Source organism: Ranitomeya imitator, chromosome 1 (assembly GCF_032444005.1).
Source record: "Ranitomeya imitator isolate aRanImi1 chromosome 1, aRanImi1.pri, whole genome shotgun sequence".
Taxonomy (NCBI): domain Eukaryota; kingdom Metazoa; phylum Chordata; class Amphibia; order Anura; family Dendrobatidae; genus Ranitomeya; species Ranitomeya imitator.
This window is the reverse complement of record NC_091282.1, coordinates 1,163,344,954-1,163,356,087: the sequence shown is the minus strand read 5'-3', so window position 1 is coordinate 1,163,356,087 and position 11,134 is coordinate 1,163,344,954. Positions and strand designations below refer to the sequence as shown.

The window sequence follows — 11,134 nt, the reverse complement described above, 5'->3', positions numbered from 1 at the left end:
GGGTTAATAAACTTCTTGAATGTGGTTTTGAGCACCTTGAGGGGTGCAGTTTTTAGAACGGTGTCACACTTGGGTATTTTTCTATCATATAGACCCGTAAACTGACTTCAAATGTGATGTGGTCCCTAAAAAAAATGGTGTTGTAAAAATGAGAAATTGCTGGTCAACTTTTAACCCTTATAACTCCCTAACAAAAAAAATGTGAAAGTAGACATGTGGGAAATGTTACTTATTAAGTATTTTGTGTGACATATCTGTGATTTGGCCAAACACTACTCTGTTCTCTATGAGAAACCCCCTGCAAAATTCATCTGATAGCGGCTTTGCTAGCTGGAAACAAAAGGATTCATCATCGGAAATTGACATCATCTGTGCGGGGCCTACACATTATAATGATAGCGAAGTCGACTGATATCAGCAGATTTGGCCGACCATAGTCTAATGTGTTGTCTGACTAATGTGTTGTCTGACTTATTAGACGATAAGACCATCCCGATTGAGGTACACCTTGGCGCTGTTGTGATGGTTTTTATGCTTTTTTGATCAAAAGCAGTGTTTACTAAGTACCACTATGTACTTACAGCAGGGTATATCCTTATTTTGTTACTATATTAGGTTTTGTCTGCTAAATGGCCACAGTGTGAACATGCTCATACAAGTTGCATGTATACCAACTTGTGCTACGGCTCATTTCTTTGGTTTTGCTGCAGTTTCTTGCACTTTGTACATACTAGGGGTGTGGCTCCTCTTTTTCATTTAATTTATTTAGCTTCCCTTCGGCAGGTGTCTGGATAATTGTCCCTTAGTTTTCTCTGCCACCATCTACATTGCGGTCGTCTGACACAAGGTGAGGTTTTAATATTAGAGGATAGGACCGCCCCGATTGGGGTAGATCTTATTGTGGTGGAGTGGCTTTTATGATTTTTGCATTAAAACAGTGTTTATGAAGTACGCTATGTTATTTACATGTACTATTGCTATGTACATACTGCAGGGTATTTGCTTATTTTACTTCTATATTAGATTTTCTCTGTTAAATGTCCACAGTGTGAATATGGTTCCATATGTTGCATGTATACCAGCATACAGGCTCATTTATCTGGTTTTAATGTGAATAGGGGGGCCAGAAGCGAATTGCAGGTGGTCATAAGGTTGCCCTACAGTTATTCCCGAGCCCAGACATAAACACTTCTTTCTGCTTCCTCCTGCCTGCAGCCTGCCAAGATTTTCTGAGCAAACAACATGTTATGAGTCTGTACCTGAGGGCACAATTTACTGGCTGCATGCACAAGGACTTCTTACGGGGACTGGAGGACAAGCATACATCTTGGGTTACACAAAAGCTTTCAAACCGCATCATTTGTCATCAGGGTACCTGAGGCACAATGTAGTGTTGCAATATATTATATCAGTGATCAGAGACTTGCACTTAATGGGATTACCGTAAATAAGAAGTAAAAGAAAAAAAAGTTTTAAATTTTTTTAACCCCTTAGTGACCGGGCCAAATTTTTCAACTCTGACCAGCGTCACTTTATGTGGTAATAACTCTTAAACAGATCTCATTGATTTTGAGATTGTTTTTTCGTGACACATTGTACTTTATGTTAACATTAAATTTATGTTATTTTCTGCGTTTATATATAAAAACATCAGAACATTTGTCCAAAAATTAGCAGTTTTCAAACTTTAAATGATTATCTTTTTAATCCAGACAGTCATACCACATAAAATAGTCATTAAATAACATTTACCTCATACCTGATTTACATCAGCACCATTTTTAAAATATCCCTTTATATTGTTAGGATGTTAGAAGGTTTAAATCTGTAGCAGCAATTTTTCATTTTTTTCAAGGAAATTTTCAAAGCTTACTTTGTAGGGACCTATTAATTTTTGAAGTGTCTTTGGTGGACCTCTATGTCGTAAAATCACCAAAAGTGAGACAATTTTAAAGGGAACCTGTCACCCCGAAATTCGCGGGTGAGGTAAGCCCACCGGCATCAGGGGCTTATCTACAGCATTCTGTAATGCTGTAGATAAACCCCCGATGTTACCTGAAAGAGGAGAAAAAGACGTTATACTCCCCCAGGGGCGGTCCCGCTGCTGGTCAGGACAAACGGGCGTCTCTGGTCCGCTGCGGCGCCTCCCATCTTCATTACAAGACGTCCTCTTCTGATCTTCAGCCACGGCTCCGGCGCAGGCGTACTTTGCTCTGCCCTGTTGAGGGCAGACAAAGTACTGCAGTGCGCAGGCGCCGGGCCTCTGACCTTTCCGGCGCCTGCGCACTGCAGTACTATCCTCTGCCCTCAACAGGGCAGAGCAAAGTACGCCTGCGCCGGAGCCGTGGCTGAAGATCAGAAGAGAACGTCTTGTAATGAAGATGGGAGGCGCCGCAGCGGACCGGAGTCGCCAGTTTGACCTGACCAGCAGCGGGACCGCCCCTGGGTGAGTATAATATAACGTCTTTTTCTCCTCTTTCAGGTAACATCGGGGGCTTATCTACAGCATTACAGAATGCTGTAGATAAGCCCCTGATGCCGGTGGGCTTACGTCACCCGCGAATTTCGGGGTGACAGGTTCCCTTTAAAAAGAGCACCCCACAAGGTATTCAAAACTGCTGTCAGGTAGTTTATTAACCATTCAGGTGCTTTTCAGGAATTAATACAAAGTGGCATGATAGGAAGGAAAAATTTTATTTTTACCATCTAAATGCCGACAGACCGGCTATAGTGACCGGCAAGGCCACTATTAGGCTGTGAATTGCCATGGTGAACATTAGGACCACACAATCATGATCTCAGGGTGCCGATGGGTTTAAAGAGGAAGCCCCCATGCTGTAGGCACTATTGACAGCAGCATGTAAGAGGTTAAAAAGCCATGGTTGGTGCCAAAACCTATCAAGGCTGATACAGCAAGGTGTCAGCTATAGTGTACAGTCAACAGCTTTTGCATTTTCACCAGTCAGGGGATGCTAAGGTCTTACGTGAGGGCAGTAAAAAGACATATTGGTGGTCACTAAAGGGTTAAAAAAAATATGCGTAGTTGTTATCATCATATATTTAACACCCCATATCATAAAGTGAAGGTGCTATTTATGAACACTGGACATAAAATGTTTTGTACTTTTTTTGCCTTCCAAGGAATGGAATAGAAAATGATCAAAACTACAGGTAATTTAGACCAGTTCTGGAAGCTGTTATCAAAAAATGTATTCTGCTACCAACGATTGAAAGATGTGCTGACCTGGTGGTTGAAAGCATGGAGGCATTGGGCATATGAAGAATGCTGTACTGAACCCAGAAAACAACTGCATTGCATTGGATAATGTGGGGTGGACCATTGTTTTCTGAGGATGGGACAGGTAGGAGTAATGGTGCATGGAGCTACTCTGGGGCGGGTATGGTGCACAGGACGTATTCTGAGCTAACTGATCAGACCATGAATGTGATACATAAGTGGGTGAAAAATATTACTATGGCTGTCTCTCTATGAGTTGTGGGAAAGTTTATATCTCACTAAGGCTTCCTTCACACATCCATTATTTTTTGCGTATGAGAAAAAAAATTTACCACTGTTTATAAGTGTGCTGGATACAAATTTGTCCATACTGAAAATACCACAGTGCATTTAGTTATAAATGATATCTAACTAGGGATGAGTGAATTACTTTGCCAGACCCTGGTGCAGCAGTCGCATCAGTATTTTTTGGCTGCCGGACCAGATCCATGTGAATGGTCTAATTCGGGCTGGAATCCCATGCGCCTCTTATGGTTTATAGGCCTAGCACAACAATCATTGCAGCAAGACTTTGCACCAGGTCTTCAAATCAGAAGTGGTGCCAAGGATGCCGACTGGTTCACGGGGTTCTCATCTGATGACCACAGACTCCTGCCGGAGCTGCTGAACCAGAGTCCTATGAGTCGCTTTGTTCATCTATATGTAACCCAAAATGGTGCCATTAATAAATACTGTGCATAAACACTAATTTTAGCTCATCTGCAGTACCAAGGAACTAACACTATATAATGTACGGGCTGTGATTTTCCAGCTCCAAACACAGTTTACATCTGGCTACCTCCAGAGCTCGTAATGGCTGTGGATGTGTTTTGTTGATGGGTGTTATGGGTATTTGACTCCCACTGATCGGTTATTGATGACCCATTCTAAGATTGGTCATCAATATGTCAGTTCTATGTCAGCTCTTGCATCGGATGCTGTATACTAGTGTGATTCCAGCCTTAAGGTCATAAACCCATTGTAGCGTATCTAAAGCAGAACCTGAAGACGTAACATATGACATTCTTTAAGTCTGTCATGCCCTGCTCCTTTACGCCATTTACTAGGATGGGGCTTGGATCAGTTTTTCTTGGAGTCATCATCCAAGGCTTGGTTTCCATTTATCGTGTTTGAACAGTTTTATGAAGGAGCTGGACAAAAAATTATGACAAAATTGTGCACTTTGTGCACCACTCCAGTGTCCATAGCGGGGCAGAAAAATTCTTCATCCAGTACCATCCATCTGGCACAACAACGAATGCACCGGATTGATCAGTTCTGTCATTAGTCTCATTCTAACTTTTGACTATCACACTGGAAGGAAAATACTATGGATGGACCTTGTGCACATTGTGCCGCACTACAGCTTTAAATACAGGTCCTTCTCAAAAAATTAGCATATAGTGTTAAATTTCATTATTTACCATAATGTAATGATTACAATTAAACTTTCATATATTATAGATTCATTATCCACCAACTGAAATTTGTCAGGTCTTTTATTGTTTTAATACTGATGATTTTGGCATACAACTCCTGATAACCCAAAAAACCTGTCTCAATAAATTAGCATATTTCACCCATGCAATCAAATAAAAGTGTTTTTTAATAACAAACAAAAAAACCAACAAATAATAATGTTCAGTTATGCACTCAATACTTGGTCGGGAATACTTTGGCAGAAATGACTGCTTCAATGCGGCGTGGCATGGAGGCAATCAGCCTGTGACACTGCTGAGATGTTATGGAGGCCCAGGATGCTTCAATAGCGGCCTTAAGCTCATCCAGAGTGTTGGGTCTTGCGTCTCTCAACTTTCTCTTCACAATATCCCACAGATTCTCTATGGGGTTCAGGTCAGGAGAGTTGGCAGGCCAATTGAGCACAGTAATACCATGGTCAGTAAACCATTTACCAGTGGTTTTGGCACTGTGAGCAGGTGCCAGGTCGTGCTGAAAAATGAAATCTTCATCTCCATAAAGCATTTCAGCCGATGGAAGCATGAAGTGCTCCAAAATTTCCTGATAGCTAGCTGCATTGACCCTGCCCTTGATGAAACACAGTGGACCAACACCAGCAGCTGACATGGCACCCCACACCATCACTGACTGTGGGTACTTGACACTGGACTTCAGGCATTTTGGCATTTCCTTCTCCCCAGTCTTCCTCCAGACTCTGGCACCTTGATTTCCGAATGACATGCAAAATTTGCTTTCATCAGAAAAAAGTACTTGGGACCACTTAGCAACAGTCCAGTGCTGCTTCTCTGTAGCCCAGGTCAGGCGCCTCTGCCGCTGTTTATGGTTCAAAAGTGGCTTTACCTGGGGAATGCGGCACCTGTAGCCCATTTCCTGCACACGCCTGTGCACGGTGGCTCTGGATGTTTCCACACCAGACTCAGTCCACTGCTTCCTCAGGTTCCCCAAGGTCTGGAATCGGTCCTTCTCCACAATCTTCCTCAGGGTCCGGTCTCCTCTTCTCGTTGTACAGCGTTTTCTGCCACATTGTTTCCTTCCAACAGACTTACCATTGAGGTGCCTTGATACAGCACTCTGGGAACAGCCTACTGGTTGAGAAATTTCTTTCTGGGTCTTACCCTCTTGCTTGAGGGTGTCAATGATGGCCTTCTTGACATCTGTCAGGTCGCTAGTCTTACCCATGATGGGGGTTTTGAGTAATGAACCAGGCAGGGAGTTTATAAAAGCCTCAGGTATCTTTTGCATGTGTTTAGAGTTAATTAGTTGATTCAGAAGATTAGGGTAATAGGTCGTTTAGAGAACCTTTTCTTGATATGCTAATTTATTGAGACAGGTTTTTTGGGTTATCAGGAGTTGTATGCCAAAATCATCAGTATTAAAACAATAAAAGACCTGACAAAATTCAGTTGGTGGATAATGAATCTATAATATATGAAAGTTTAATTGTAATCATTACATTATGGTAAATAATGAAATTTAACACTATATGCTAATTTTTTGAGAAGGACCTGTATGTCTGTACACAGCTGAAGAGATGCCGCTTGGCTTGCAGAGAGCAGGATTTCCAGTGTTGGCATGCCTATGTGCCATGCTACTGATGACATTAATTACCTTGCACTTTCTTCTTTACTTTAATTGGCAAGCTTTGTTTTACAGTTACGTCTATGAGTTTTCGTTCATGTCTGCCAGGAATCTTTTTGAGCCAAATATCAGGTTGGCAGCTGAAAGTTCTTTCACAATCCAGGTTTGTGAAATCTCGGTGGAACCAGAGGAATGTCGTCGTTAGCCAAGAATATAGTCTTATCTCTCATTCATTGCTATGCTGGAGGAACTAATGAAAGGTCCACTCGCCTGCCTTATCACAATGTCACATGCTTCAACCATCTTTGCATTTTTTTTTTTATTGCAAACTTTTGTTGCATTTCCACAGCGTTTTTCCTGCAAGGAAATGCTATAAATCTTCAATAGATTATTAAAGCAATGTTAATCAATGGCATTCCTGAATTGTTGTGCACATCCTGGGGAAAATTCCGTCCTTATTTGCAGTGTTTTATTTTCTGCAGCATGTTAATTCTTTTTGCGGATCTTCAGCGTTTCTGCACCCATTGACTGCCATTAATTCAGTCAAATCTGCAGCAAAACCGCAGGTGTAAATAATTTTGCGGATTTGCTGTGGAGTTGCGTGCAAAAAACGCTGCAGAAAGGAAATGATGTCAGAAGGAGGAAGAGTGTGTGAGCAGAGAATATGTGCATGTCTGTCTGCGGGTGTGTGTGTGTGTGTGCGGGTGTCTGCGGCTGTGTGCCGTATCTGTGTGCGGGGGTGTGCGGTAGCGCTACCGCCGTTACTGTTGGTCATAGTGCTGCGGGATCATGCTGGCAGATGTCAGTTTCTCTTCCTGTGCTGAGCGATCACGTGGCACCGCTCATTAAGGTAATGAATTGGCACGCATCTCCACTTCCATAGGCATGGAGGGAATGTTCATTACCTTAATGAGCGGTGCCACGTGATCGCTCAGCACAGGAAGAGTAACTGGAAGCTGGCACCAATGAGATTCTGCGAGGGCACACTGGAAGGTGAGTAGGATTTTTTTTTTGTAATAGGAATTATGCATACAAGGACGAGAGGTAGGGAGCTCGCATACCAGGATGGGGGGAGCCACACATACCAGGACAGCGACAGGGGGAGCCACGCATACTAGGACAGCTATGGGGGGAGCTACCCTGAGGTCAACTCTGACACATGGTAAGGTGTTTAATATTAGATGGTGTAGGACCGTCCCAATCAGGGTCACCTTGACAATGGTGGGATGGCTTTTATGCTGTTTTTATTCAAAAACAATATTACTAAGAACTCTGTGTTATTTAAAGGGAACCTGTCACCCCCAAAATCGAAGATGAGTTAAGCCCACCATCATCCGGGGCTTATCTACAGCATTCTATAATGCTGTAGATAAGCCCCGGATGTATCCTGAAAGATGAGAAATAAAGGTTATTCCTTCTGCTATTCACTCATCCTGGTCCGAGATGAAGTTCCGTGCACCTGCGTGGATCGGTGAGCTGGCTGTGGCTATTTAGTCTTTTTTTTTTCAGCATATTATATTATACTTGCAGTTGTTTTTACATTGCAGTGCATATCTTCAATCGTTTAAATGTTTGAGTTATTTTCCCCATAGCAAGACCCTTATGTCCACATGGCCATCCCCCATTGTAATATCCCCATAGTCATCTCCTTATGTCAATATAGCCAACTTCCTCTTGTAATGTTCCCATGGCCAACCCCTCTTGGAATGCCCCCATAGCCAGCCCCTCTTGTAATGTTCCCATAGCCCACCCCTCTTGGAATGCCCCCATAGCCAGCCCCTCTTGTAATGTTCCCAGAGCCCACCCCTCTTGGAATGCCCCCATAGCCAGCCCCTCTTGTAATGTTCTCATAGCCCACCCCTCTTGGATTGTTCCAATAGCCAGCCCCTCTTGTAATGTTCCCAGAGCCCACCCCTCTTGTAATGTTCCCATAGCCCACCCCTCTTGGAATGTTCCCATAGCCCACCCCTCTTGGAATGTCCCCATAGCCAGCCCCTCGTGTAATGTTCCCAGAGCCCACCCCTCTTGTAATGTTCCCATAGCCCACCCCTCTTGGAATGTCCCCATAGCCAGCCCCTCTTGTAATGTTCCCATAGCCCACCCCTCTTGTAATGTTCCCATAGCCCACCCCTCTTGGAATGTCCCCATAGCCCACCCCTCTTGGAATGTCCCCATAGCCAGCCCCTCTTGTAATGTTCCCATAGCCCACCCCTCTTGTAATGTTCCCATAGCCCACCCCTCTTGGAATGTCCCCATAGCCCACCCCTCTTGGAATGTCCCCATAGCCAGCCCCTCTTGGGATGTCCCCACAGGCCCAAGGTATAATAGCCTCCATTTATTAGGAAAATAATAAAATGAAAATAATTTAAGAAAAGCTTATACTCCTTTAACCCAGGCCTCCCTGTCCAGCTCAGCTATGTCTCCTCTTCCATCTGGTGCAGCGGTGGGCGCTGGACGATGCAATGATGTCACTGCATCGCAACATCCGAAGTCCGCTGAGTGTGTTGGATTTCCCGACATGGCAGGGAGCTGATTCCAGCTCTGCTGCTCCTGTCCCAACCAGTGGTGACATCAATTGTATTAGAGTATTACAGAAATGAATACAATTATGTGCGGGAAAAGAGCGACGGCAGGGGCACAGGCAGAGAAGATGAGTGGTGTTAGTGATTGACACTGATCCCCTGTGTGCCATCACTGTGCTGAATGTCTGTGGCCCGAAACTTTGTGCATTTTTCTACCTAATTAAGGAAGTGTCTTATAGTGAAGTGTCATCTATTCACATTGCTGCTGACTTTTCTCATTGTATCCAGCGCTGGTATTCATCAGTGCAGCTTGACTACTTTATTCGTTTACCAATCCCAGGTGATGTGAAGCAATTCCAAGTGACATAATATTTTCCACACATTTCATAGAAAGTAGGAAAACTTTCTAAAATTGAAAGCATTCCAGAAAACAAATCTCGAGAATTATTATCCAGAGCTGTTGATGATTTCATAAGATTTAACCTGCAAGCTGCCAAAAAGGCACAAACTGGCACTGCAGTCAGGGCACAGCGGATGGTCGGATGGGGCAGGCTCTGACTCCAAAATGGCACCTGAAAGAACAGCAAAAGGCAGCCATGTTTGGAACTTACCACTAGGGTAGACTTTATAGATATAAATATCTTTCGTGTTAAAAGGGTATTCCCATTTTGGACACTTTTAGCATATCCACAGAATATTTAATTAATATCTAATAAAGACGGGTCCCACCTTTTAAATATATTCTTGGTGATTTTCAGAAGTTACAGAAAAAAATAAAGAAGAGAGACGAGCATGTGTGGCATGTAACAGGGCCCTATTGGCATAGGTGCAGGTCCCACATCCGAGCTGCAGTAGCCAAGTCAGTCTATGGAGCCAAACTGTCATGAAACTGCTGCTTACTATGTCCTAACAGCTTATCTGCCCAATTGATGGCAGGGGCATAGTGGACTGTCAGTATTGTTAATGAGGTAGCCCAGCCATCCAATTAAGGACTGGAGCATGCTGACTATCCTTATGCTAATTTGGGATAGTCCAGCCATCCAGTAGTAGGGACTGTCTTACCCTGTTCCTGCCCCTGAAGACAACAATCACGCTGTGTGTATAGTGTCATGCGGTTTTACGTGTAATAGTGATGTGCGTCTTATAATGTATTATGGTAATATGCAGCATATGAGTCATGTAAAGTGTTAATGTATAATGTGAGAAGTGTATAGTGCAGGATAAGCATAGGATAAGCTTAGGATAGCATAAGTACGGTTTATATAGTAAGTGGTTTAGCAACAGTATAGGACATAGGATAGGAACAATAGGTTTAGTATACAGTATATGATAGGAACTAGTTGAAGATAGAACTAGCCCAGTGGGTGGAAACCAGTGTTGATAAAGGGAGCACTTCCGATAGCTTGTGGTTAGAGAAGTGCAGTGTGCAGGTCAAGTTCAGGTGCAGTTAGCTGCTAGGGGCAGCATAGGACAATCGTTTGAGGCATTGGGAAGCAGTACTGATATCTCTGATTGAAATTTCTGTAATGTCTGGAGCCTAGGGTTCACTCCAGGTACCAAGGAGCGGGCCTGGTCTTCTGACATCTCAAGATTGGTGGACGTGGAATTATGTTGAGGTTAGGTGGTTGGACCCGGGTGTGCTGCTGGAGTGGACAAGAAATCACTGAGGCTTATGGGGTCAGTGGGCCCGGGGGTAGTCCAGTATGAACGGCAGTGGCAGTGCTGCAGAGGTAGTGTGTAAAGTGGCACAGAACAGTACTCATGACTGAACTTCTGTCCGGTTTCACTATGGTGCTTTACAGACAAATTGTGTCCCAGTCCTAGTGTGCTGTCAGGTGTACGGTGCATCACAGTCACTTGAAGGCTGTAGGCCTCCGCTGCCTCCAGGCTTCCATCTTCAGGAATTGAAGCACAAAACTTAGGAGACACCAAGTTTTTTACAACAGGCAAACATTTTCTTGTTAGTTCAAGTTCATCAGGGGGTGACAGGTAGGATAGGGCACAGCAATTCACGTTTCCTTCCTTTATAGTACTACTCCTTTTCAGCTCTGCCACCCGTTAATCCTGGACTGCCCTTAAGCCCGCTGACTCCATCAGCGTGAGGGATTCATTATCCACTCCGGCTGTGCACCCGGGACGGGCCACCTGCCCCCACATAATTGCACGACCACCGACCTTGTGATGTCAGAAGAAAAGGCCCATTGCTTGATACCTGGTCCGAGCTGTAGGCTACAGATTTTTCAAAAATGTCCATCACTAAACTCCATACAACCTCCTA

General features: G+C 43.8%; 1 long non-coding RNA gene across 1 annotated transcript; it reads left to right on the top strand.

The window, feature by feature from the left end:
* The first annotated feature begins 781 nt into the window (after nt 1-781).
* On the top strand, nt 782-6,679 carry LOC138658331 (uncharacterized). The gene is made up of 3 exons (XR_011317452.1): nt 782-847; nt 3,142-3,171; nt 6,410-6,679. It is a non-coding gene; the product is annotated as an uncharacterized lncRNA (long non-coding RNA).
* The last annotated feature ends 4,455 nt before the right edge of the window (nt 6,680-11,134 follow it).